Genomic DNA, 27271 nt, shown 5'->3' with positions numbered 1-27271 from the left:
AAAATTCTTTATTTATCACTAAAAAATCCAGGGTGGTGCAAAAATTGGAAGAGGGAAAAAATATGTTTCAAAATTTTCTAGTATTTTTTAATAAAAGAAATACATCTTCAAAAATTTTGAAAAAAATTGTAAAGCATCCCCATAATGCCTTAAACATGCCTGATTTTTTTCAAATTTTTCGGAGAAGCAGTTTCTTCAAAAATCAAATAAAATAAAAATCAATAGAACCACCCTAGTTCCGTCAATATGGCAGTTAAAGAGTTGAAACTTTGAGAAAATAGTTTACAGTCTATGACCTTTCGAATGTGGTATAACAATATGAATTCCCTTTGGGGCAGATTTTACATGCTTATCCTGCTATAGCCTTTGATTTCGAAAACTTAAGTGTTTTTGGTTTTTCGAAAATCGGTCTAGTTTTTGAATAAATGATCAAAAACGCGAAAAGCGCATTCCACTACATTTCACCTTAAGGGAATCTTTAAAGTTTGATGCAGTCGGTTGTTTCTAGATATTTTAATTTCTAGCTCTAATTTCATACAATTGAGGTCGTTGGCTACAAATGCATAACCAAAACAACTACTGAACACAAACCACAATAAACTGTCAAACGGCCATCCTATTAGTATAATTTTATTCAAATTAATTAAGCAGTAAGCGACTTATCGGTTATGCAATTTGTTGGGTAGCGAATGAATTCCCCTCAACGGAGACCCCGGCTGATAGTGAAATCACCTAAGTCGAGATTACCTTTAGCATGAGACAAACCATTCTTCGTGTTCTACTTGAAGAAACCAAAGACCAGGCTAATTGAAAACCATCCGTTCCATTATTCACCAGTGCAGTGTGTCTTTGCTGTATGGCAGAAACCTACCGAAGTGAAATGTCTTTTGAAGGGCTTTCATATTGCCAGACCGGCCCGACCCGTCCGGTGAGGGTGTAAACCGGCGCAAGAGGCACAACACAATCTGTATCGGTACTCTTCGCCATTCAAAGATAACACTGAGTGAGGCGGTTGCCAGATTGTCCACTTTGTAGCTCGAATGTTTGGGACAAGCAGAAGCAATTTTTCATTCGAATTCCACCGGCAGAGAGGGAGCACTGCCTCTCACTCCAAGTCATCACCTGAGAATGAATCTTTACATGCGAAATGATTTTCTTCCAAAGCACTATTATCCTCGTTGAAAATCGCCGACTTCCTTCCTCTGTGCATGGCGATAAGCATGCTAATAGTTTGAGTCATCATCTCCCGGGGTCTCGGTGTCTGGTCTCGGACTGGCTTGCGACTAGTTCAAACGGTCGGGTACTGTTTCTTGTTTACATACGCCCCCATGCACAAACCGAGTTCTCTTGTCCTGTGCATTTCAAGACGACAACCGGGAGATCGACTTGTACCCTGGTTGTCCGGCCGACCGTCGGCTCAGGCTCGGTGCATGCAGTTGTTGTTTTGTGGTCTCATAGAAGCACCAATCTGTGTTGTGTTCAAGTATACGGCCAATAGATGGAGAAAAGATAAGCGTTACTAGGAGCACACACACACAGACACATGTATGCAGATACCGTACCGGTGATGGCCCAGCAACGATGATGGCCTACAGTACATCAGCTTCAATCGCCACCCATTCCCATCAACCATCTTTGCATCGTCCTGTGGTAGGCGAATAGAGTATGGTTGTTTTACAATGGTATCAGATTCGAAGGACAAGACGATGACCGCAAAGATATGGCAAATTGAGATGTAGTAAGAAGTGCGATTCTCTTATGTTGTCAGCCCAGCTCATCCATTGCATAATTAATTACTGGTCGAAGCGTTTAGGTGTGCCGTTCAGAACGGGACTTGTTTCCTGCAGGCCGCAGTAGAAAATGATTGTTTGATTTTTCTTGCATTGATTTTTTTATAGGATGTGTTAAAAATTGATGAAATTTTGAAAAAAAAAAAACGAATCTAATGTTTCCATGTGCAAAATTTCGATACAATCTGAAAAGGAGCTATCTAGTTGTCTTCCAAGAAAGATCATTCTTGGTTCATCCCAAAATTTTGTACGCGATTGTGAAAAATGACAGACCGTCCTACAGGTGTATCGTGGGAAAGTTTCGATTGATTCGACCTTGTCCCGTGTGGTAAACTCGTTCAAGGGGACTCAGATGACACCATGGTAAGCTGGTAGTGGATCAAAGCGAATAAACTGAACCCTGTGAAGACAGGAAAGATGAAGGATTACTTTGAGCACTATCTGAACCTTTTGATTCGGGATGAGATCATAAAGGTCAATTCGTCCGTCTGGTTCATCCAACAGGCAACGAAGCGAGCCCGTATTCCTGTCTTCAAGCCAACGAAGGGGTTCAACCGAACAAATAAACAGAATACGATGAAGTCCCATGCCAGAAAGCTGTACCGCAGGTTGTTGGCGCCGCCGAAATACATCGTTATTGACAACGAGACGTACATTAAGCTCTACTAAAATATGTAGTATACTTATTACCATTGACGCAAAATTTCATACTACACCAACAAAAGATGAATAAAATAAACATTTTTGCAATTTTTTTCCAGAACTATCGTTCAACAAAATAAACTCAATCATTTTGCATAAAACAAAGCATCATTCGAACAACATTTAGTAATTTTTTCGTGGAAAAATATTGAGAAATAAGTAGGTGAAGAGGAATTTTTGAGAACGCTTCTTGAAAATCATAATTTGCGGTGTCCACTGTATCTCAGTGCAGACTAGTCAGAATTCAACAAATCAAAGCAGTAGAGTTAGAGTTGATGTTTGTCTAGACCCCAACGTTTCTGTTTGATTTTTTAAATAATTTTTGGAATTTTTGTGGTTGTTCAAAGTGAAAACAACGATTTTGCACGAAAAAATCAACCATTTTGTAGCTATAACACCTTCCCAAAGTAACAAATAACAAAAAGGAAAACGTTGGGGTCTGGTTTTTTATACGTAGAAAGTGTGAATGAAATTAAAAAAAAATTGGTACAGTAGTTTTTGAATGACGATGGACACGGACTATTAAAATCTTCTTACGAGAAAAACGCACTTAAAGTTTTTTGTCTATAGAATCAATGGAAACAATTCATTACTCAAGGGAGCCCGTAGGGTATAACATTTTCAAAAAATCATATTTTTTCTTTTATAATTTATTATAACTATACATTTGAAGAATGTTTTGTCAAGTTTTTAAATCAGTCGAAGCAGAAATCTGGGGCCTGTGCGCCGAGCTCTTACTTCTTCGCAGTATGAGATAAGCAAAGATAAAGGCCCATAACTTGCTGAGTTTTGTTCCGAAAGGCTTGAGAATTTTACAGAATATTCTTGAAATGTTTTACTACAAGAAAATATAAAGAAAAAATAAATAAATGATTTACAAATGTGTTAGAACCTACCCGCCCCTTAAGAGATACCACTGATATGTTCCGTCTTGCAGTATATGATAGTTCGTTTGATAAAATCAGGAAGAATGCAAAGGAACTTGTTTTTACGCACATATTGTTGACAATACCCATACGCTTGCAAAGTGTCTTTCTCCTTGACCTCAATACAATAGACGTCATACAAAATTTACGTTACACCAACTTAAAAGTAAAATCTTAGCCCCTTCTGTCCCATTTGTCACAATTAGTCACAAAATTTTAAGTTTTCATACCGCCCTTCCCTCTTCACTTCTCCCGAAATTATAATATTTGGAATTCTTGTATGACTCACATATTTTTTTACGATTCTCTATGATGATTCGAATTTTTTTTTATTTAAAAGGTATTTTTATTCAAGCCTATTTGCGTACAAGCTTTACGTGGCCGAATTAGCCGACTTTTTAAATAATGCATTTTTTGAAGTGGATCTCGTTGTCACTCTTTTTCTAGGAGGAGAGGAGCTTCCATTTCCCTCCTGCGAGGGTTGAGGGGCACTTTGTTCGTGACTCGTCTCGTCATCCATTGCCGTATCGGTGGTTTTGTTGTTGATTTCCGCCTCATTTCGTTTTCCTTGATGTTCGCAGTCTTGAGCTCGTTGCTAGTTGCTGTAGATGCGCCTTGTTGTACATTGGTTGCAGTTGCTGGTTGGTTTGATGGTGAAACAGGAGTACTGCGCTCACTAGTTTCCATTGTTGAACGGTTGACCTTGTCTTTGGTTGAAGATGTCCTTTACGCACCGTTTCGGTGCAAGGTTTACCGTAGTATGCAGGTTGTTCACAAAACTGGCATGTAACCAGCTGATTTTCATAGGTAATCAGCGTTTTACACGGATGTGTCCCACCTTGACCACTAATGATGTAAGATGGAATTGCCTTACGTAGATGCATACGTACCACTCGCACGCCATTCCGGATACCGGGGAAAAAATTCCGCAATAATTCCCTTTCGATGGAAAGGATTTCACCGTACCGCGACATATTCTCCCGAACGTACTGTTCGGTGACCAGCGGGGGGAGGTCATGCACGCGTACTTCTATGGCATTGTCCACCATGTGCACAGGGATTTTGTATTTAATGTTATCACACTCAACACTGTGCACCTCGTTGTTAACCAAAGCGAATGCAATTGCATCGCTTTCACGTTTAAACATAATGTACACACAGTTAGACGCCTTGTTGAATTGAATCTCAGTTACATTATTAGCGTCTAGATGCATTCGTTCTTTAAGTAAGATTTCAATTTCATTTGCTGCTGGTCTAACTTTGCAGCGCTTGAAATCTATACAAATTGAATTTGGTCTTGTAGGCCAAGATTCCGGCTTTGTTAAATCGCATTTGACCATTCCGTACACTCTATTGTTCACTGTACTGTATTGTCTTTGTTTCTGTTGTTTCGACCGTATATGATTTGCGACCGTAAATTATTTTCGACTGCGTCGTGTGATGTGCGAGCACGAACTGATTCGAATTTTGAAAAAGATGTACTGGTAGTCGGACTAGGACAAAATTCAGCAAATCATTCATGAGACTAGAAAAAAATTGACATTTTTACACTAAGCATCCTACCTTCACAACCAGGAGTTTGATCCAAATGAAAATTGGAATATTCTTATGGCATCTCCTTTCGGTAGAATGTAAGATGGTGACAATTGGTTTAGTTATCTTCGAGAGAAGTGATTGACATTAGCTTTACATTTTCGGTGCATATCACCCTGTAATTCAATAACCGGAAGTCGGATCCAAATGAAATTCAGAAACTATGTATGGGGCCATAAGACCATTCATTTGAAGTTCGGTTCAGCCATCTGCGAGAAAAGTGAGTGTCAATATTTGTCACACACACATATACACACACAGACATATGCTCAGTTCGTCGAGCTGAGTTGAATGGTATGTGACATTCGGCCCTTCGGACCTTGATTCAAAAATCGGTTTTTACAGTGATTGTATAGTCTTTCTATATGAGAATAGGAGAAGGGTTTTTTTGTTTCCAATTATTATGATAATCGTTGATTTTTCTGCACCTGGAAGCATGCGTAGTTTCAGTAGAATAGTAGCACCAGGCATGGAATGGTTCTTTACACTCTGAATCGGCTGCAAAGTCTATTGAAACAGAAGGTCAAATTCCACTACAGGAATGTAACACCAAGGCTTTGCTTGATTTTTCTCCGAATAAATATATTGGATTAACAATATTCACAGTAATGGTTCATTAGTTTCTGTTTATTTTATCTTAATTTGAAGAAAACGTTTTCATCTCTCCCCACTTTACCTTTATCTGGTCATTTTCAGAACACATTTAAAATACTACAAATTGTTTAAATATTTTATGAAAAAAAAAAACAGTTTTAATAATTTTTACTATTGGTTGCATAACAAATATTTTATTTAAATCAATTACATTCAGTGTCATAGTTCTGTTATTTAACAACTATTATGATCTGAAGCTTTCAACATGATGATTGATAAACGATAAACTTAAGCTACGTATTCGTTAATAAGCTTCACGAGGAGATGTGTTTAGTAACATTAGTATTAGAGATAATAAAAGTAATTCTCATTGAATTTTGTGGAATTTGCCCTTTCTGTTTCAACAGACTTCACAGCCGTTCTTAGCATACAGAATCAGTGAATGGCTAGCACAACGATCCTATTGACACTAAGAATCCTTCTAGGTTGGGGTTCGAACATATGACAACTGTCTTCTAAGACCAGCGCCCTATGCATTGGACCACCCACCAGGGCCAGGGACTCAATATAAACGGAATTGATGAGAAATAAATGTCACTCTCAGCTACGCTTGTAAATTATGAGAACTAGATTTATGTTCAGTCAAAGACAAAAGCAGTGCAGTAGTTCAGAATTGCATTTTTTTTTCATTTTGCTTCAGTGTACAGTGTCGATATTCAATACAAACTGAATCGATAATGACAGAAACGGTTCACGGTGATTTTTTTACCAATTGGTACTCGTATTTATGGTGGTTTTGGTTACCAAAGATGTTCTGGGATATAATAACTTATCATATACTATATATATAGATACTGAAAATTATGAACATAACCTTGTCACAAATTCGAATTATGCCTTGGGCATTCAACACCTTATAGTGATATTTTTGTGAAATACTTACTGAAAATTTTAGTAAATTATTTAATGAAAACAGCTGTTCCATTAAGGGGTTACACCATCGTAGAAAAAAAAAGAGAAGAACTTTTTTGGGGAATTATTTTGGGATCCAAAAAATGGAGTAATCCTAATTTTGTATAAAGCACTTTTTACTATGTATGTTTAAGTACAAAAAATGATCATTTTAAATTGAAATGTTTTAAAAAATGAAAAACAAAATGGCGGCTTCCGCAATTCTCGATCTAGAACAAAAAACAAAACAGTTTCTAATTTCATAATACGGTGTGCATAGAGGTACTTAGGGGTTTTTTAGTTAATTGATTTTCCGGAAATACAGGGTAGTGTGTATGGAATTGCCACCTGTCATATAGAGAAATATTGCAACAAACGTGAAAATTTTTCTAAATTTGGTTCAAAATTGTTTCAATTTAAATGTTACCGATTTCAGCAATACTGATTCCGGAAGAACCGGAAATAGTGGTCGAAAATTAAAAAAAACGGTACTCTCTTCGCTTTTTCAGAAACAGCTCATTTTCAGTCAATTTTCACCATCTTAAACTCAGACTATAGGTGAATTATAACAGGTTTTTTTCATAGTACTATAGTATGGTTTCTAAATTCGTAAAAGCGTTGTTGGCTCTTTTGACTCAAAATGTTGCCGACCTCTGTACTAGGTGGATTGAAACAGAGTTATAATCCTAATTTGAAGTTGGAATTTATATCAATTTGATCAAATGCGGGTTAATCACCATTACAATACAATACAATACAAATAATTTTGACAAACATGAAATTCTCGCTTGACATGTGAATAATTTTCGTTATGGAAATATTCAACTTAATTTCCATAGTTTCGAATCGTACTTAGTCTCGTTATCCCATACTACTTCTGTTACATGAAAGTACAAATGACGATTCTAGTACTGCTATGAAATTCAATTTGCAAACATTTTCTTTTCGTTCTAACAAATGGCGAATAGCTTCCTCACACAATTTGGTAAATTTCTAGTCCATCCCAACGAATAATAATCACAAATCTAGAAATTCCGAACTCAATCCGCCCGGTACCGCCCCGGGAACAATGCAAATGGCACTGGAGGGTTTCGGGAAAAGATACCGAAAAAAGCATAAATAAGCTGGGGTGAAAATTTATTGCCCACAACTGGAGTATCTCTTCGCGCGAGTTCCCCGAGAAAGACGTGCTGTGGAAACGTTCCATCTCATTTCCATCCGCACTTTTGTGCAGTCGTATGTGGAGCCCGCTTCCGCCGAACTTTGCTTCTTGGGCGAAGCCCCGGCTTTATTGAAAGTGAAATTTTGAGAGATTTATTAGGATATTGTTCACGTCCATTCGGACGCTAAGCTTTGCTGCTGGTGGCAGAGCAGAAAACGTTACCCGCCCGGTTCGGAAAGGAGGAGATGTTCACAAAGCTTTAAATTGTTACTCGCTTTGATATGATGACCGTTGTGGGGTCTAGCTGGGACTTCAGTGGTCTGCAAGGAAATGAAAGTGAAAAAAACATGACAATGTTTTTCGCACATATTTTTCTCTTTACGTTGATCTCGTGAACATTCATTTTACTGGTTGGTAACTGAATATTACGAAAAGGACTTTTCCGTCTAATGATATTCGCAACAATATTTCGACCAACCTAAAGTCCGGTGAATGGCTTTGTTAAATATTCATTTTAAAATATGTTCCTTTTAAATCGATCACTCCGTCTATCATCCTTTTCACACTTCGTTGTGGAACAAAGAAACCATACTTTCGAAGGCGGTCCCCCTCATTCGTTCCAAGTTGCTTTTCTAGTCTACAATCAATTGTTCCGGAAACGTCTTTTGATTTATAATTTACGTTCTTGTCTTGTCCGACCCATAACGAAGTCACGGCACTGGTATATTACATGTAAAGAGCCGCACATACGGACGGACGAACGAACACCGCAAGAAGCGGCACATTAGCCTCTGTGATTATCGCATCGTTTTCAATCGATTGCATTTCTAATTAATGATTATTTGGCGCGGAGAGTCGGGTTTGCTCGGAGTTCGCTGGAAAGTAGCGAACCCACTAAATGCCACAAAGTTGCATGTGGAATCTAGACTGACAGGTACCACTTTCCGACTGTCGGACTCTGTCTCTCTCTCTTACTCTTCCCATCGGGCACAATATGCCATTGGATACGGCGGCTAAAGTGGTCAGTTAATAATGAAAGCACTTGCATTATGATTCTGACGGTGATAATAGACTGGTGAATGGTGCCAGACGATTACCATTGACGCCTCTCGGGTAGGACCATTCGATAGCTTCTGCTGCCTCCGTCAACCGCAAGCTGCACGACTGCGGCGATGCAAATTGAAATTGTGCGCCACAGACTGGTCAAACGGTGCAGCAGAATTGGTGAGTGCAGTATCTCCTGGGCCAAAGCTTGTCGCCATCTTTGCCATCTCTACCACCACCGTCCACCAACTCAAACTGGTAGACACCGTCGCTGTCGCTCGGTGGTTTGTAATGAGGTGAAATTAAATTATGTTCTTATTGTTCAATTCCCTCGAGAAACAGTAACCAGTTGGGGACGGAAGTACACAAGCACTGGAATAGAAGGTGTTAGTTGGTCGATCTGATGACACCAGCAAAACGCTTCGGCACAACTATTAATTTCAAGATAGTTAATCTATTCAGTGGTTTCCCTTTCCGAACCTATCACTCTTATGATGTTTAGGATAATTGCGACTTCATGCTACAGTCGGTCGCTGAGGTCGCAATACAATTTATCAATGTCTCTTTACCAGTTTTATTTAGTTGCATTCAGTACTGCAAATTCCAATATTTCAAATCTTCGTTATACAAAAAAAGTTAATCTTATCCAGACCTCTGATTGAAATTAACTAGTTTTAACCAAGATGATAATTTCGTGAGAATAGCTTGATCAAAAAGACACGAATCGTATAAAAAGTTGAGTATAAAAATGAGCTATGTATGCTAATTTTATTAGGATTCTATGCAAATTTTAATTAAACTCACGAAAAAGAGTTTGTTAGTAGTACTATCGAAGAAAATAAAATGTTAGTTTCAATAACAGGTTTAAAATAAAACCTATTCAAGTGGAAATTTCGCAGTCGGCAACACTCTCTCAGATTTAAATGAACATACAGACTTTATCACAAAAAGCCACTTTGCTTACTTTTTGTTCCAAAATTGTTTCAGAATGCCCAGTGGCGTCTCGTGGGAATATCTACGGGTTGTGCACTAATTATATCAGATGTAACAGTTCGTAGTAAGTGAAAACTAAAGATAGAGGAATTGATATTCGCTTGTGTTTTTCAATACAATGAAATGGATGGGATTTTTTTATTGGACTCACGAACAAATTGCACCACGAGCAAATCTGTCAAAAATGTCATCAATAAAACTGCTTCGACGTTGCAACTGAGACATCCCAGGATTCCAGATAAAAAAACAAAAGGTCCCGCCACTTTCAAACGCTTTATAAGAAACTTTGTTTTCCCTAGCAATTTAAAGACTTTCAGGGGCTCATTGTCAGTATGTGATTAATTTAAGAAATCTGTGAGAATCTGTGTCATTTTTAAAATTTGTGCTTTTTGTAAAAAAAACTCAGATTAATCTGTGAACCTTGTATCTCTGGAGACAGCAATTTGTTTTCAACTTCCATAAGCATAAGCCTCTGAAACCTCTCCTGAAAATGTGCATACAAGCTCCCACTGAGCCAAACGTTACAGAGAGAACAACAAATCTCAGAGCTGAGCTCCCTCTCGTCTTGAATCAGTACAGTAATTCATGTGAACGATAAAAAAACTAATACTGCGGCAAGAGATACTTGGAAGTTTAGGATGTCTATGAGATGTGTGTAAATACACGCAATTTCGGTGCAAAAAACAGAATGCTCGAGTTCAGAGCGCCACGTGTTGGCTATGGCAATGAGATACGAAAGCTGAAATTGCAACGAAACGTCCGCATATTGAAAAGAAAAAAATTTTGTTCCACAAGGACAACGCACCGTGTCACAAGTCAATCAAAGCAATACCATAACTACATGAATTGAATTTCGAATTGCTTCCACATCCACCGTATACGCCAGATTTGACTCCCAGCGACTACTGGCTGTTTGCAGACTCTCCAGAAAGAAATTCCGCACGAATAAAGAGGTTATCGCTGAAACTGAGGCCTATTTCGATGCAAAATGGCTGCCAGGCCCGTACCCAGGATTTCGTTTCGGGAGGGGCCCAAAGATAAAAAAATAATGCTACTGAAGATTGCTGTACTTAATGTGCCTTTTACGGGTGTTTTAAACAGACACTTTAAACTTTTTCACTGGAACGGTTACTGTATTACATTTTTTTACGTTTACTGTATTGTTATTTCTTTAACACATGTCTGAGATCTTCTAAATAATTATATATCTGTTTTTGATTTCGGGAGGGGCCAGGGCCCCACGCCCCCCCCCCCCCCCTGTGGGTACGTGATTGCTGGCTGCATTGATCCACCTAAATATTTTAAATAAGACGAGGTTTTAAACGATTAAAAAAATTGTTTTGAACGATTAAAGAATGTAAATAAATCCGATATGAAGTTAGGTTTTTATTCACACACATCTTCGCGTAAATTGTTTGGATAAACTTCTCAAATACAAAATCAAACTTGGAGCAATTAATGCAAAACTGCTTAGAGAATAGTTTATTTAAGCGTTTTCGTTCTTCAAAAAACGCAATATTCTAATTGAAAATGTAAATGATTCAAATTAAATGAATTGAATTAATCTTCAGTGGACATTCGTTATTTGCAAAAGTCAAAAAAATCAAAAATTAACGAATCGCGCAAAAAATACGATTATCACACCATATCATTTGATTCATTTTTAAAGTCTTCATAGTTTAAAACATAATGCATGAATCTATGTTGCAATGATCATCATTGTAGCATAGACACGCCTGAAGTTATACACATCATTGTAAGGTGCGTTACGCTTGAATTTTAGCGAAATTGATCCAAATTATTCATGATTCGAGAACTTTCAATCATAGCGTATTATCATAACATGAAACTACACTCTTTTCCCTCGAATCATGACTTGTTATGCTCATTTTTAGAATCGGAATTTTGTCCGTTTTCTTTTCGTCACTATTTTCCTACCATTAACAGTTTCCATGTTTCAACGATTTGAAGCAATTTTATGGCAGAAATACATTCCTCTTTTTTTTAAAATCAGTCTCGAGTCAAATGGGTCTATCCATCCATGAAAAACAAATGGTTTATCATACTGAAGATGTGTGCAAAATTTCAAATGAATTAACACAGTTCGATCCAGCTTTTGCCACCTATAAAGCAAAGTCTTGGCATTACATTCCTTTTGTGGAATTTGGCCTTTATGTTTCAACAGACTTCGCAGCCGATTCTTAGCGTACAGCATCATTGCATGGCTAGTACTATGGATCCTAATAACACTAAGAATCCTTCCAGGTCGGGGCTCGAAGACCAGCGTCCTATGCATTGAACCGCCAACCCGGGACAAAAAATACCTTTTGCTACCTATTCTGATGTTGATTTATGGTATTGCTTTTAACGGAATTGACTGAATTAATTGCCAACACTTTAACTGCTATATTGACGTAGCTATGGTGCTTCTATTGATATTCTTTTTATTTGATTTTTGAAGCAATCGCTCTTCCGAAAAATGTCAGGGATCGTTTTTGAAAAAACTTAACATTGAAGTCAGGCATGTTTCAGGCCTGTTTCAGGCATTGTTAGGAATGTTTATATTTTTGTTCAAAATTTTTGAAAATGTATTGCTGTATTAAAATAAAAAAAAATTGAAACTATTTTTTTCATACATTCGATTTTGAAATAACTCTGGGTTTTTAGTAATACATAAATAATTTTTGGACATGTTGATCTGCTTTGGTTTCATATTTGTTTTAAATGTGAAAAACCACAATTTCTGAGTTTTCTTCAACATTAACATTCAACCATGCGCCTCCATTGAAGTTCTAGAAGGAAACGCATGGTTCGTTACTACTATAACTAAGTACCATGCGTTTTCTTCTAATAGTTAATAAGCACTGCGGTCGTCCAAACTTGTGGAAAATAGGAAACAGAAACCATCCAACGAGTTCAAAAAAATTTTGTTTCATCACTTATTAAACCAAAGTGATACCAAAATCAGAAATGTAGAAAAGTTTTCATAATTTTAAAGTATTTTTGCCTTTCTCATGTAGAAAGGCTATGCAATCGCTGTGGAACGACTTAGAACCGAATTCCGGAGGGCCGAGCGTCATATACCATTTGACTCAGTTCGTCGAGATCACAAAATATTTTTGTGTGTATGACAAATAATGTAACTCAATTTTCTCAGAGATGGCAAAACTGATTTCTACAAACTCAGATTCAAATTAAAGATCTTATAGTACCATAGGCTGCTATTAAATTTAACCTCGATCCGACTTCCGATTCCGGAACTACAGGGTGATATATGAAAAAAAATGTGAAAAAAATAGTTACACGCGTTTCTCAGAATTGACATTTTTACAAGGAATTACAAGGAATTAAGTACAAATTTATGAAAAAATGCGCACTCAATTTTCTCAGAATTTTCCTAACCAATTTCTACAAACTAAGAAGCAAACAAAAGGTCTTGAAATTCTTTAAAAAGTTCCTATGAAGTTGTTCCAGATCCGACATCCGGTTTCGGTGTTACAATGCGATTAGTGAACATTTTCAATTTCATGAGTATTTTTTCACAAGCTATGGTGAAAGAAGATGCACATTTTTATAGAACCTATTACTAAATTCATCCAGTTTTCAGATCATGTTATTTAATGGATATATAAAATTATTTTGGGACTACTAGTCCCCAGTTTCCGCTTCCGAAAGCACCGGTAATAGTGAAGATAATCTTCGAAAATGAAACTCACTTCGATTTCTCAGCAAAGGATTAAACCGATTTTCATGAATCATGATTCAAATTGAATCTCTCATTGTCCTAAAAGATACTACACAATTTTATCCAGATCCGAGTTCCTTTTCCGAAATTATAGGGCGATGAATGTCAAAAGATTCAAATCGTCATTCAAAATGACGATGCAGAACCGGTACGTGTGGTACGGAAGAAAACACCACCGGCTTTGATCCGTTCACAGCGTACTTTATTCAATTTCGTATGGTGTGCAGTGTTGCCAAATTTAAATCTACATATTTCAGGTGAAAAATATATAAATTTGAAAATCAATTCGTCTTAAGAGTAACCGTTTCAATGCCCCGTTTTTTCGCTAAAAGCACGAGTCTTAGACGAAATTTGAAGGACGAAAACTCGCAGCTGTTGACAAAGACAAACCTGGTTGCCATGACAAACATTGCTCAAATGTAATCAATTCAATTAAGGTAAAGTGGTATAAAGTGTTCCTGTTGAGTAAAAACTCCATCCTTCCTTCCATAAGCATTTAACACATTTCTGAAGAAAATAATTAACACTAACGACTTCTTTTCGTAGGATCCTTCTGCTTCCATAAATTGCTAGAAAATACTCTTAGAAATGATACAAAATCAGTCCCGAAGATACGCGCAACCGAGAAGTTGGTAAAGAAAAGAGAGAATTCTTCACGAATAATAATTTTGATCGGCTTTTCTCAGTGGAAATGCTTTATTGTAGTGCCGACCAGAACCAATTCGATACAGCATATTAAACTGTTTTGTTTTTTGCTTTGAGATGAGATGTTTTCAAGCAATGAAGTAACACGTCTCGGAGATACGTCTTAAAAAACCGTGTCCGTCGTCATTTAAAAATTACTTCATTATTTATTTTCAACAACATTTTCTTTTTCTTTTTTTACTTTGAGGAGGTTTTACAGTTACAAAGTGGTTACAGTTTCGTAGCAAAACGCAGTTTTGAATTTAAACAAACACAAAAAATTTAAAATATAACCAATAAAAACCAGGTGTTACCTGGATTCTACGATTTCTGATAATTTTGCACTGAGATATTCAGTGGACACTGGAAGTCAAGATTTCAAAAACGCGTTCCCGAAATGACTTCTTAATATTTTGCCACGAAAATATTACGAAATGTTGTTCGAATGATGCTTTGTATTATGCAAAACATTTGAATTTATTTTTTTGAACGGTAGTTTAAGAAAAATTCGCAAAAAAAGCTACTATTTTTCATCTGTTAGGCAGTAATCGTCCCCCCCCCCTCCTCCGCACCACCTTAACCAAAACCCCTGAATGACCAATCAGTCGCCTCTTCCTTTACTTCAAATATGATATTCTAATAAGGGACTCTCGGGTAGATTTGAGCTTTACGTCTACTAGCAGTTAAATTTAAACTGCGTTGTACTAACAATTTGCGAAACAAATTGCAAACCAAAAAAATGAAAATGGTTATGTGCCCTTAGCGCAAAATGACTACTCCTAACCAATACTTACGAAATTCTTGAGAAAAACAATAAAAATTGATTTTTTCTAGCATTTTTACTAAATTAACTGAAAATTTCTAAAATTTCTCTTCAAATCATCAAAATTATTACGTTGGTCTTATACTTACATAAATTATTTTATCTGCATTAAGTGTTTGAATATGAAATGGAATAAATCATTCAACGTTTTTGAATCGAATCGAACAACGAAAGGCTCAACTTGCCCTGGTTTGTGTTTTTCTGATTTTATTTGGTTGAAATAATGTTGACAAGTTCGCAGATTACACGTAATGAAAAAGAAGTAGTGTTTTGCAATCGAAATGATGATGATCAGAATGAAAACCCTAGCAAACGAATACCTACTCAACTAGCCGGTATCCTCATCGCAATTAGAAAGGATGATCTGAAACATAAATCTCGCCCAGATAATATTGCCAGTATTCTCGAAAACCTCTTTCGATTATGTCCACGGTTTATCAGTACGGTTTTCCAGTTCCCCTCGCGAAAAGGGAAACAAAGCAAGACGCTTACCGAGCTTACCGAACCACTTCCACCCATCCAGCAGATGACGGTACTACCATATTTCTCCGGTGTATTTGCATTTGCTCTTATTTTCGGACCGCAATGTTTCCCTACTTCGTCTCCTTATTATGGTGCCACTCCACAGTTCCGCAGTTGTTGAGTAGCGTTTGCGTTGGCCGGAGCCGTTCGGGATAAATTTCAATTTCGGTTTCGCCACACAAACCACCGTCGCTGTGCGATTATAGCTCACTTCAGTTCCGATTCGATTGCAGAATAATGTTCTGGTTTTATCTTCCTGCCCGGCTATTCTTTGTAAATTTGAAATTGTGTTTTTTTTTATTCCGTGCGTATTTTATGTCGTATCGATCCGCTACTTGAATATTTTGTGGCTTCACAGAAATAAACGGGTTCCTGGGTGGACCGAAACAAGCGAGGAAAAGTCAGAATACTACAATCCGAAGCAGAACTTGATTTTTTAAGGTTCGACAGATTTCACTGCTGATTCGTTAATGTACACTTATCATTCCTCGGGGTCTGACTCTCCGATTTAGTATTGAAATAGCATAGGTTGTTGAAAGTTATGAGAAGAGTAGTTTGAGTTATGATGTAATTGGAAATAGCCTTCAATCAGTCGAACATTGAACGAATTTGATGTATATTTTGTCAAATTAATTTTGATCCAACAACTGCTTCAACCTTTCTATTGTTTATTTACAAAGTAAGTCATGTGAATTATTCTATTTTTCCACAATCCATCGGGATACGAAAGTTCAACAGATTACTAAATTCAACATGAGAAGAATTATGACTATTCATATGTACATCATATACTTCGCTTTATAATCCATCACCCGGACTATTGCAGACCGTAAAGTTTTGAACGTAAACAATTTCCACCCACCGGTTGGCTGCCGATGGTGGCGAAAGCTAAAAACATTGCCGATGAAAAATTGAACTGTTGAAACTGTAATTTTCAACTTTCGATTCAATTCGATTCATTGAGTTTTTGTTTTTTTTTGTAGCGTTCATTTTCCTCCATTGGCGTCCAAACCCAGTCCAAGTTTCCGCAGAAAGAAAAACAGCTCTCTTCGCTTCAGCAGCAGCAGCAGCAGTGCTGCCGCAACGCCAAGAAAGGAAGGTGTATACGATTTGTTTTGATTTATCATTATTGCCACCCGAGAGACGACTCGCCGAGAATATCGAACCAAACAGGAGGAAAAGTTTTTCGTTGCTATTTATCCATTTGCACTGCCGCTTGCAAGCTGATTTTCAGTTTTACAAAGTTGGGAACTGTTTCACTTCCAGATTGTGTTTTTTTTTGTTCGACTATACACAGTTCGAAACTTTTCCCTCCAACCCTCATCCAATGGAAGTCAAAGCCGCGTATAGCTTATCCTTTCGACGAGTTGCTCCTTCAGTTCTCGAATGTTGATAAAATGTATAACAAATTATATTTTTCTTTCTCCTTTTTCACGGTTGAATAATTTCTTCTGTCGGTTTCTTTGCAGCTGCGAGTTTCATCCTTATCTGTCTGGGGAGTTCCGAACGCCCACCATTCATTGCATGGTCGGGGATGCAGGATTGTCGGGTGCGGGTCAGCCAGCTGAGTTTCCGAGCGCTGCTCCCGTAGATAGAGAGAGAGAGAGAGAGAGAGAGAGAGAGAGAAAGAAAGCAGTTCGCCGCGTCACAATCATTCATCCGAGCACGGCAGCGAGTCGAGCGGTTAGGTCGGTATCTTTTTTGGCACTAGTTCAGAATAGTTTAGTGCCTCCTCCTCGCCGGTTTGCGAGTGGACCGAGAGACACACTTTTCATCGGCAGACTCCAACAGCAGACATACAGCAGCTACAAGGGAACTGGCAGAGTTTTCTGAAGCTGGAGCTTTTTGTCTGTACAACATTTTGTCTGTTACGCTTTAGTGGTTCGAACGGAGGTTTTCCCTTTCGCAAACGAAACTACAGTGCTGCAGGTTTCTTTTTTTCAGCAAAAAAAAGTGTTTATTTTTAAACCAACAAGATGCGAGTTAGGAAGGTTAATTTTCCAGCTGTAAATAGACGGCGAAAAACAATGATTTGGTTTTTACTGGCATAGAACATAACCATTTTTGAATGACTGTGCAGTGTAGAGTAATTCGGAAAAGAATAAAGTTTAATACGAAGCATGGATATTCAGGTTGCATTCTAGCTAAAATTATCGTAAATAGCGTATCAAAATGTACAAGTAACTCATGCATGGTAAAATTCTAAAATCTTTCAGAAACAAAAATTGTCTTGATATATTTTGAAAATATTTGCACACACAAAACATTCAAAACAGTTGAAAGTTAAATCTTTATTTTCATACCTCAATTATTTTGACAAACACATAAACAATTGATAGAGTAAATGGGACTGATCTACCATTGAGCAACACTGAAACAGCACCGTACAAATCCACTATACCTAATCAGTGAGCAGGACCGTACCCAGGATTTCATTTCGGGAGGGGCCCAAAGATTAAAACTCGGTGTGCCTTTTACGGCTTAATTCTCGGTGTGCCTTTTACGGCTATTTTTAACATACACTTTAAATTTTTCCACTGGAACCAAAAAAACAAAAACATTTCATTACGTTTACTGTCTTGTTATTTCTGTAAAACATGTCTGTCTGAGACATTCTATATAACGATATGTTTTTGATTTTGGGAGGGCCAGGGCCCCTTGGGACCCCCTCTGGGTACGTGACTGTCAGTGAGGTTCTATTTAAATTTTATTTATGTATTTATTTATTTATTTATTTCGTCAAGCAAATGTACACTATCTATAAATGGTTTAGAACTACGTACTACGCATTTTTTCTACGACAAAGCTAAGATTTAATTTAATTTTTTGGATATAGTAAGGTCAAGATCAGTGCGGTAAAATTTCATTTTCAATCGAATGATATCAAATGAAAATGAAATTTATGGCCGCTGTTCGTCAGCATATCGATACAAATTCATATGACTTTTGCTACCATTTTCAAGTGAAGCTCCCAGAATTCATTGTCAGTTGAATAATCGTACCTAGTCGTTTGAAGTTTTGCTTGCTCAGTTTAAAGTGCCAAGTAGTCTAGCTACTTCATTGTCTTCGCTCTTGGTAGTGAGAAAGTTCGAATGAATAGAATCATAAATGTATTAAAAATGAAAACTGAAGGTGGAAACTATGAATTTATGTGTATTCTCTAATTGATATTTCAGCTACCTGGTTCGTCTTTCATCTATTATTTTGAACCAATTCGAAGGTTTACATTTACCTCATTTAAAGGCCGCTCTCACACTATTGAAAAAGATATTTTGTTACTTCAAGAGATCAACTGATGATGGTTAAACTGAGCTTTGATTTGAAGAGAATCGATTGAAGAACTGAATGCTGCCATTTCGGTACGTCAGCGAATGTTGTGTGTGTCAGAGTGTGAAGTTTACTGCAGTAGAGAGATCGTCAGCGTGTTTCACATTCGGTTTCAATTGAATTGAATGACGTCTTACTGCACTGGTAAAGATGTTCGCAGTATTGATTGTAGTGGTTCATTATTCGATTAACTGGACTATATTTTGCATAATTTGTTCTTGTATGTCGTCCAAAAAATAATTTTTTGGTTTGTAATTGACAGTGTAAAAATTTAATTGTGACAAAAATAAGGCTGATTGAGTGCGTTGAGAAATAATGTCGCTTATAAAATAAACCATATCAAGATAGCGCGGATCTTTAAGTGTTTGTATATTTATAAGAATGCAGTGTGCTTCATATGATAGCAGAGGAAATGCTATCCAGTTTAATTTACGAAGAAATTGTTTTTGGATCGAGTCAGTGCATTCTTCGTGAATAATTTTATATGGATTCCATACTAGGCTGCAATATTTCAAATTAGGTCTGACTTATGTACTTTTTTTTTACAAAGTGAAATGCATTTACGCACAGAGTGTGGGACTCTCCACAGGACTACCACTGTATAATTGGAACTACCCACGAAAACATCTTGGATCTCCAACCCTACCTCCTCGGCACTACCGTTAGGTATTACTTCGGGGTGTGACATATGTACTATAAAACAATTAAATTGTATATGGGTCCTGGAAGCTATGCCTGAAGGGTTTAATAAAGCCCAGCATACTATTTGCTATATTAATTAACGTATTGTAATGTTCCACAGATGTGAGCTTGGAGTCTAAGATCACGCCTAAATCTCATACAATTTTACATTTTTCTTCCATTTGATTTCCTAAATGTATGTCTTTAGATTGGGTTTCGTTTTTCTCTACTAAAAAATTATTCAGTTACATTTTTTTACATTGAGTTGAAGTAGATTTTTACTGCACCAAATGTGGAATAGATTGATTTCGTTCTGGAATTTTATAGCGTCGTTGGTGCCTCTAATTTCTATGAATAGTTTCATGAAGAGTTGAGTATGATTTGAGCCATTCCCGAAAGCTATGTTTTATTCCGTATTTTTGTAGTTTATATAAAAGTAATGATATTTCAATAAGGTCGAAATAATACCTAAGTCGGTGTAAAGAGTTTCTACGTGGTTGCCAGCGTCCATGAATGTCACAAATTCTAGGAGATTTGTTGTAGTTGAGCGGCCTTTAAATAAGTTATGCTGTTTGTTTGTTATTTCATTTTTCAGTTGGTGAAAAAGTTTTTCGTTTACAATTGTTTCAAATAATTTTGGAATGTATGAGATAATGACGAGTAGTAGTAACGGTAGTTCCGAATGTTAGATTTTGCACCAGATTTTACCTTTGCTGACATCACCATAGTACCTCCTTTTGTCGCTTGGTTTACAAAATTCTTGTATATTTTTTAAATTTAGTTTAATTTACAACGTTGACTGACAATCCGAACAGTTGAAAATAAATTCTTATGTTTATGGAAAATCAGATCTATTTGATGACACTTGTCTTGTCACCCCATGTACTTCAAGACAACTGACAGTTGAGCATGTGATTTCTGTTACAGAGCAGTTCCAGAAATTAACAACAAAAACCTTCTTTTAAATCACCTAGTGGTGTGATAATGCCTTTCTCTTGTCATTCAAATAGTCTCATTAAAACATATTTTGTCATGAATACGACTTACTTTACTATGGGGCACCTTTTCAAAATTTACCCTCTGAGAGAGTGATAAGTTTTTGATCATGAATATCTCTTGTTGTAACTAACGAATCAACATAATTTTTACTACATGCCATCGGAAATATGATCACAATTTTATGATAAAATTTTCAGTTGTGTGACATAATCTCAAATAATTCAAAATTAAACTTTTCCGAAAGGCAGGAATGAATCCCGTACAGCTTCCTGATAGTTTCTTTCAATTAAATGCAAATCCAAAATGAAATAATCGACATTAAAATTCTGTATTCGGCTATTTTTTTAGCAGTTAGGACCGCCCATTAGCGAAAAAGCTACAAACGAAATCACGTAAAAAGAAACCTCTTAACAAAAATTGGATCAGTTTGGATTCTATCGCCACTGCTAGCAGATGCATTGTGTGTCGTTGGCAAAGCTAGTTTTGCTTCCGACAAGAGCAATTACGTCACAGCTGCCAGTTGTTTGCATTGGTGAAAAAACAACGAAAAGAGGACAACGGTGGAGAGCATCACACAAAATCAGACGTTCTAATGGCTCTAGAAGTTTTCTAAAGAACTATTAGGATCTCTTGCTCGCATATCGAAGATAAATATCCTCAATTTAGTGCAAATCTAGAACAGTTTGATTAGATTTGTGCACTTTTCGCTGTGTGAAATTCACAGTAATCGAGATCAAATGAAGCCTTCTTCGTTTTTGCGGAAAACGTGAAAAAGGGGAATGCTTGCATAAGTCATACAATTGATCAAATAATTGATATTCGGAAGTGTTAAGGAACATGTCAGTTGTTTTCATATTCACGACATCCTGTTATGTCTCTGACATTACCCAACCGCCTTTTTTTATCATTGGGGCATTGGGATAGTTTCCAACTCGAATTTAGGCTGATTTTTGTCACAAATTCATTCAGATTTGGGTAGTTTACAAAAGTGGGCAACCGATAACAATGTCTAAACCACAGGTGATCATTGGTCACTTCATAAAAGGATGTCCGGATAGAAAATAAATACGTTTTGTCGGTTACGTCAGTTATACGATTACATCATGGGAACCTAAAGCATCTGCAATTTCATCTTTAAACTTGATAAATAATCGAATAGAATCGGTTTCAAATGAGCCTAGGAGTGTTGAAATCGGATCCGCCATCTTCAAGAAAATTGAACGAACAGATAAAATTGCGTTCTGTCGGTTAGGTCACTTATTCTATTATATCTCGGGGATCGGAGGTGGTGGCCAATTGATTCTCGATCCTGATTCAAAGCCCAAGAGTAGCTTTTAAATAAGTCCAAAATCGTGGAAATCAGCTTACCTTTATCTGACAAAATAATAAGGAGGGACAAATATTGCGAACTATCGATTACGTCACTTATACCATCATTTCTCCGGAACCGGAAATGAAAGACAATTGATCTTCAAACTTGATTTACATCTCGACAGTAGCTTTTAAACGAGTTTAAATTTGTTACAATTGGCTCAGCCATCTCCAAGAAAATAGAGCGGAGAAAAAAAGTGTTTTGTCGGTTACGTCACGTATACTGTCAAACCTCCGGAAGCGGATCTCTGATAAAATAGGCCATCTCTGATCTCGTCGAGCTAAGTCAAATGGTATGAAACACCAGGATCTCCAAGCAAAATGGTATTAAAATTCGGAGTGTCTTTCATTGATTTGGTGTTAGGAGTTAAAATCCGGAACTAAATTCAAGAATTGAACTGTGGTTTTGAAGTCAGTTCTAAAATTTGAATTCGGAGCTCGGTTATAATATTTAGTTTTAGATTCCAGGTTTGATATTCAAATCCTGAATTTTGTTTATGAATTCTGAGGCTAAAATCCTAAATCAAAATTCAAGAGTCCCGAACATAAATTGAGAAGCTAAATTCAGTTTCAGTTCCAAAATCTAGAATTGTGATTCAGTTCCAGAGTCACAGTTTTTAATTCTGAACCTGAATTCTGAATCTAGAACTAAATTTTGAAGTCGTTGAAAATTTAATCACAAATTCCTAATCATGTTTCGGATAGCATGGAGAAAAAATTTTGTTGTTGGGTGAAGTAGAACAAGAGATATTCACGGTCAAAAACTAATCACTCACAGAGGGTAAATTTTGACCACCGACGACCACATCCGAATGCAGATCTACTTGTGAAGAATAGTGAGTTCAATACATGTTGCTACTAGAAACCGAGGAATGCTCTGTATTTCCACATGCATCGCATGAAGGGGTAGTTTGTTAGTAAATTTTCGAATATTATCATGTGTTTATTGCTCTGGGTAACCGGCTACCGAGAGTACGTTTCAATTTTATCACGTTTGTTATTAATATGTGCTTCGTACTAAAATACGAAAGTCCTTCCGAAACTCGTAAATCTTCGGACAGCCGGCTGTCGTAATACTGGCAATATATCACTCGATTATCATCAAACGAATAACAACGCCTTACGCGATATGAAGGAATGTCGATATCCACTCTCTAACCAAATGGATCCTCCTCGCAGTTTAAACTATATTTACACACGTCCTTGTTATTCTTGGTCGCAAAAAAATATCTGCACGGTTATAAACTTCACGGGTGCGTCTTAAGCTTAGCGTTTAACCTGAAGAAAAATGGATCCATTGATCAAACGTTCCCCGAGTAATCGACGAACTTTAGTCTAGCCCGATTTTCAGTAAGGAGAAATATAATAAGGCATTGTAAATAAGAAAAGTGTGAAATATCTCAAAGAGATGATTGCATCAGTATGCTTTTTCTACTATCCATATTGTTGTAAATAATGTGATATTACACACCACTACTGAAAAAATAAAATAAACACTCGTGGGTGGGTTTGCTGCAAACCAATTTTAGATTTTCAACCTAAATCACACGATTGACTTGTAAAATTTCACACTTCCCTTATGAATGTGATAATAAAAACCTGATAACACAATGATGACAATGATACGCAGATGGCGCTTCGATCGGTTGACATAGTTTTATTTTGGGCGGTAAATTCGCAACATTCGTCGCTCGAATATGTTTTAGTTTCGCGAATCAGCAATAATTCAATAAATGTTATTTATATATTTTCACTTTTTTCACTAAACAGCACACATTTGCTACAACTGCAGTATCACTCAAAAAAACTGTTTCGACCAATTATTTCACTATAGGTTGTTCGATATATATTGAAATTAGACTTTTTGAACAGTCCCCAGCACCGCATCGTACTCCCAGTCCCCCCATAGTATAGTAAGCCGTATTCACAACAAAAAGAATTCTTAAAATTGGCATTTTTACTCTAAGCACTCCTATCTCTGGAGCCGGAAGTTGGATATAAATAAAAATCAGTTTTCAGTTGAATCTAAGATGGTACAAATCGGATGAGCCATCTTCGAAAAAAGTTATTGACATTATTTTCACTTTTAGAAACTTTGTATGGGACCGTGAGACCTTTCAGTTGAATCTAAGTTTATGAAAATCGGCTCAGCCATCTTCGAGCTGAATCGAATGGTATACAACATTCGGTTCTTCGGGCCTCGATTGAAAAGTCGGTTTTCAAGTTTCGGTTATTGCATAGCCTTTCTATACGGCAACAACCTAATGAATCAGTCAAAACGAATTTATATTCATTTTGTAAGAAGGTAGTTTAATGAGTAAAACAATTTCTCCTGTTATGAGTTAGCTACGGATTCGAGTCCCGTCTCTGCGGTTACATTTTCGCCGTTTTCATTAAATATTTGCATTCGCATGTCAATATTCCAATCTGCTTCCCCGTTAGATACTAGCTTTCGGTTTCTGTTTATTTTAAATATGGAATTTGAGAGTCCCTCTTTAAAAACTCTACCACCACAAAATTTATGCTAAACTCATGTAATAGTTCTGTTAGAACGCCGCAAAACATCGAAATGAAACCCTCAGGTTTTACCTTATCCTTTGAATCAATACATCGAACCAAGAATGCCGGATGCCTTTATCTCATAGAGCTGAGTTGAATGGGGTTACAATTACCCTATAATGGCAATTTCTTCTCATTGCTTGGCAGCACAAAATTGGCTGAATAATACCTTCAATCTGGAAGGACCGTCCCCGTAATGCGGATGTACGGTCTGGCAGGAACACAGACACTCATCTCCAATGCAGCTCGATTTAGTATTTCTATCGTTCAACACCCCATGTACCAATGGATAATCGAACTATGGTAAACTACAGTAGGTCCGGAAAATCGATTTCCAATGTTTAAATTTGGCCATTCGCCAAAGCCTCGGCCGCCGTTCTAGGAAAGCAGACAAAACACACTTACCTCTGGCAAAATGGCAAATGTCTTGTGGGCTAGGCGACATCTAAAGCTGCTGAAATACTGAAAAGTTGCCCAAAAAATTCTTTAAAGAAAGGGACATTGAAGCTGACGGGGCAAGTTTTGCCAGCTGAAGTGTGAATATGATAGATAAAAATGGTAAAAAGATAAAAAGCAATTTTAACATTTCTATTAGCATAATATGTGTAAGCACTATTCGAAGTTTCGGCCAGTTTATCCTGAGTCCTGACTAGAACGGAGTATATTAAGCGGTCAATTATCTGTTCATGCATCGTCAGCTGATTTTCGGTCCCGATCGCAATACGAACATGTTTCTGGGGTTGTCTGTTTAATGCATAAATTATGCACCATAAATTATCCCTTCTAAATGATCTGATAAAATGCTTTTGCTTTAAATTGGACCGATCACGAATCTGTTTAAATTTAATCAATTTCAATGAATTGATAATTAAAAGCACTATGTGGCAAAAAAAAAAAAAACTTCAAGACTGTGTCAGCTTCTTTTTGAACTCTCATCCCTGACTCTGTTACACTGAAAATTGCGGTTGGCACAATTGAAGCTTTACCATGCATTAGTAATAAGTAATTTTAATTATGGAAAGAGAAATATAATGAGCCGCTTACCTCCTCTGCTTTCTAGTTCAGGATGATAACAGTGTCACATTAGTGGAGATGATGCAAAACACACACGAACATCGCACATCGTTAAGTCAACTATGCAAATTACGACAGCTCAGCTGGCTTCGAGCTTTCATCCGATGGCATCCTAATGAGTGCTGATGTTTGCAAGTAGGACGATAGCGAGCTAAACCGGTCGAAGCGGTAGGGCGGACGGAAAGCATTCCAATCTCGCCCGGAAAACTCGCAGCACGCCAACAGTGAGCACAAAACCCACTATGAAAGATTAATACCACACCTTTTCGTTGTTTTTTAATCCCTCACCCTTGCACGGATCTCGTCCAGGACAGCACTAGCAAACGTAGCAGCATCCGTAGCTAAGTTTGCCTGGAATGTATAAAAACACAAATTTGTGTCATAGAACTGCATGCACGTGCTACCTTTTCCAAAGCATAACCACAAAACCGACAGACAGAAGAATTCATTTCAGCCCCATAACTCAAATAACCGCAGAAAATTACACCCCGCTCGCCCCTTGCCGGAACTCCTCGGACGGCGGCAAATCTGTGTTCACCTGGAGGCTTGCGAGAACCTGGCACACTTGCCCGCTAGTTGAAGTATTTCCATTCTCATCTCATTTTTTCTTCATTTAGAAGACATCAGCATTTTCCATTTGCCACACCTCGCAGATACGAAGCTCGGTCAGACCGACACGACGGTTCCTTTTCATTCTCGTTAAGTGATAAAAATTTGATTAAAATTCCAAAACTTCTTACGTAAAGTCAAATAATTGCACCTTAAAGGCATAATTAAAATTGAAGAGCAAAACTAAACGATGGTGTGGGGCGGTAGGTAAATCCTATAATTAAAAGTAGTTTCCATCCGCCTCCTCCCGCTCCAATTCTGAAGAGGGTACGCAGTGCGGAAGCCCATCATCAAGAGGCTTTCTAATTATAAACTGTTTGAGTACTATCGAAGATGGCGAAGTTACTTGCTTAAGCCCCGAACGAAAGATGCGGAAAAAGTTTTCCCACGGTGAGGCAACCACAGTTCGGGATCGGGAAATGGGTTGGCGTATGTGAGGAAACAATCGGAACGTTTGCGTTTTAATTCAAAAGATAATTCTATGAAGACTTCTTAGCAGCGGCTTTGTTCACTTTTGAACTATTATTATCAGCCTTGGGTGGATTCCGCTCGCTGGGAAGCGAATGTCATCACACAGGGCTTTTGTGTCAACGGATTTGAGTGGTGAAAAGAATTATATCTTCTATTGGCACATTTTATTACGCTGAGAAAATATTATTCATTTGCAGGTTTTGTTTCAACGAATCATTCACTTTTTTCCTCCGGTTGCAATATTGTTTGTAAGAGAAAACATCTTAATTGAAATTGTATCATTCCCGGGTAGAAGTGATTTGCAAACCAATAACAAATTCTGTTATTAAAACCAAACATCTCAATGGTAGAAATTAACATTATTTAGTTTGAAATAAGAGTTAAAATATCAAAAATCATAACAAAACTTGCATGAGAAAATAGCTACAAAATATACAATTCTGTCATTGTAATATGAAACCAAGAACAAAATATTTATAGAAGACTAATTTCTCAATTATTTTATATTCTAGCATTCAGAATAAAGTAATATCATAAGTATTTCTCTTATCTGATCCTGATGCAGTTTATTCAATAGTATTTTATTTGAAGATAGAACTACTCGATCAATTTACTTAATGAAATTGGAAAAGCTCATCAATAACAAAATAA

The 27271-nt window shown here is 37.1% G+C and overlaps 1 protein-coding gene across 2 annotated transcripts in view; it reads left to right on the top strand.

The window, feature by feature from the left end:
* The window catches only part of LOC131429619 (netrin receptor unc-5-like), a 330312-nt gene that overhangs the window by 29666 nt on the left and 273375 nt on the right, over positions 1 to 27271 (top strand). Inside the window, exon 1 of one of the 2 annotated variants that reach the window (XM_058593853.1) lies at positions 17091 to 17217. The exons of the other annotated variant lie outside the window; for it this stretch is intronic. The gene's annotated coding sequence lies outside the window, so the exon portion shown is untranslated. Of the gene's footprint in view, positions 1 to 17090; positions 17218 to 27271 lie in introns of those variants that run through there. 2 annotated transcript variants of the gene reach the window in all.

This window comes from Malaya genurostris, chromosome 2 (genome assembly GCF_030247185.1).
Source record: "Malaya genurostris strain Urasoe2022 chromosome 2, Malgen_1.1, whole genome shotgun sequence".
NCBI classification, from domain to species: domain Eukaryota; kingdom Metazoa; phylum Arthropoda; class Insecta; order Diptera; family Culicidae; genus Malaya; species Malaya genurostris.
Note: the sequence above shows the minus strand (reverse complement) of the source record. Positions and strands in the feature narration are given on the sequence as shown.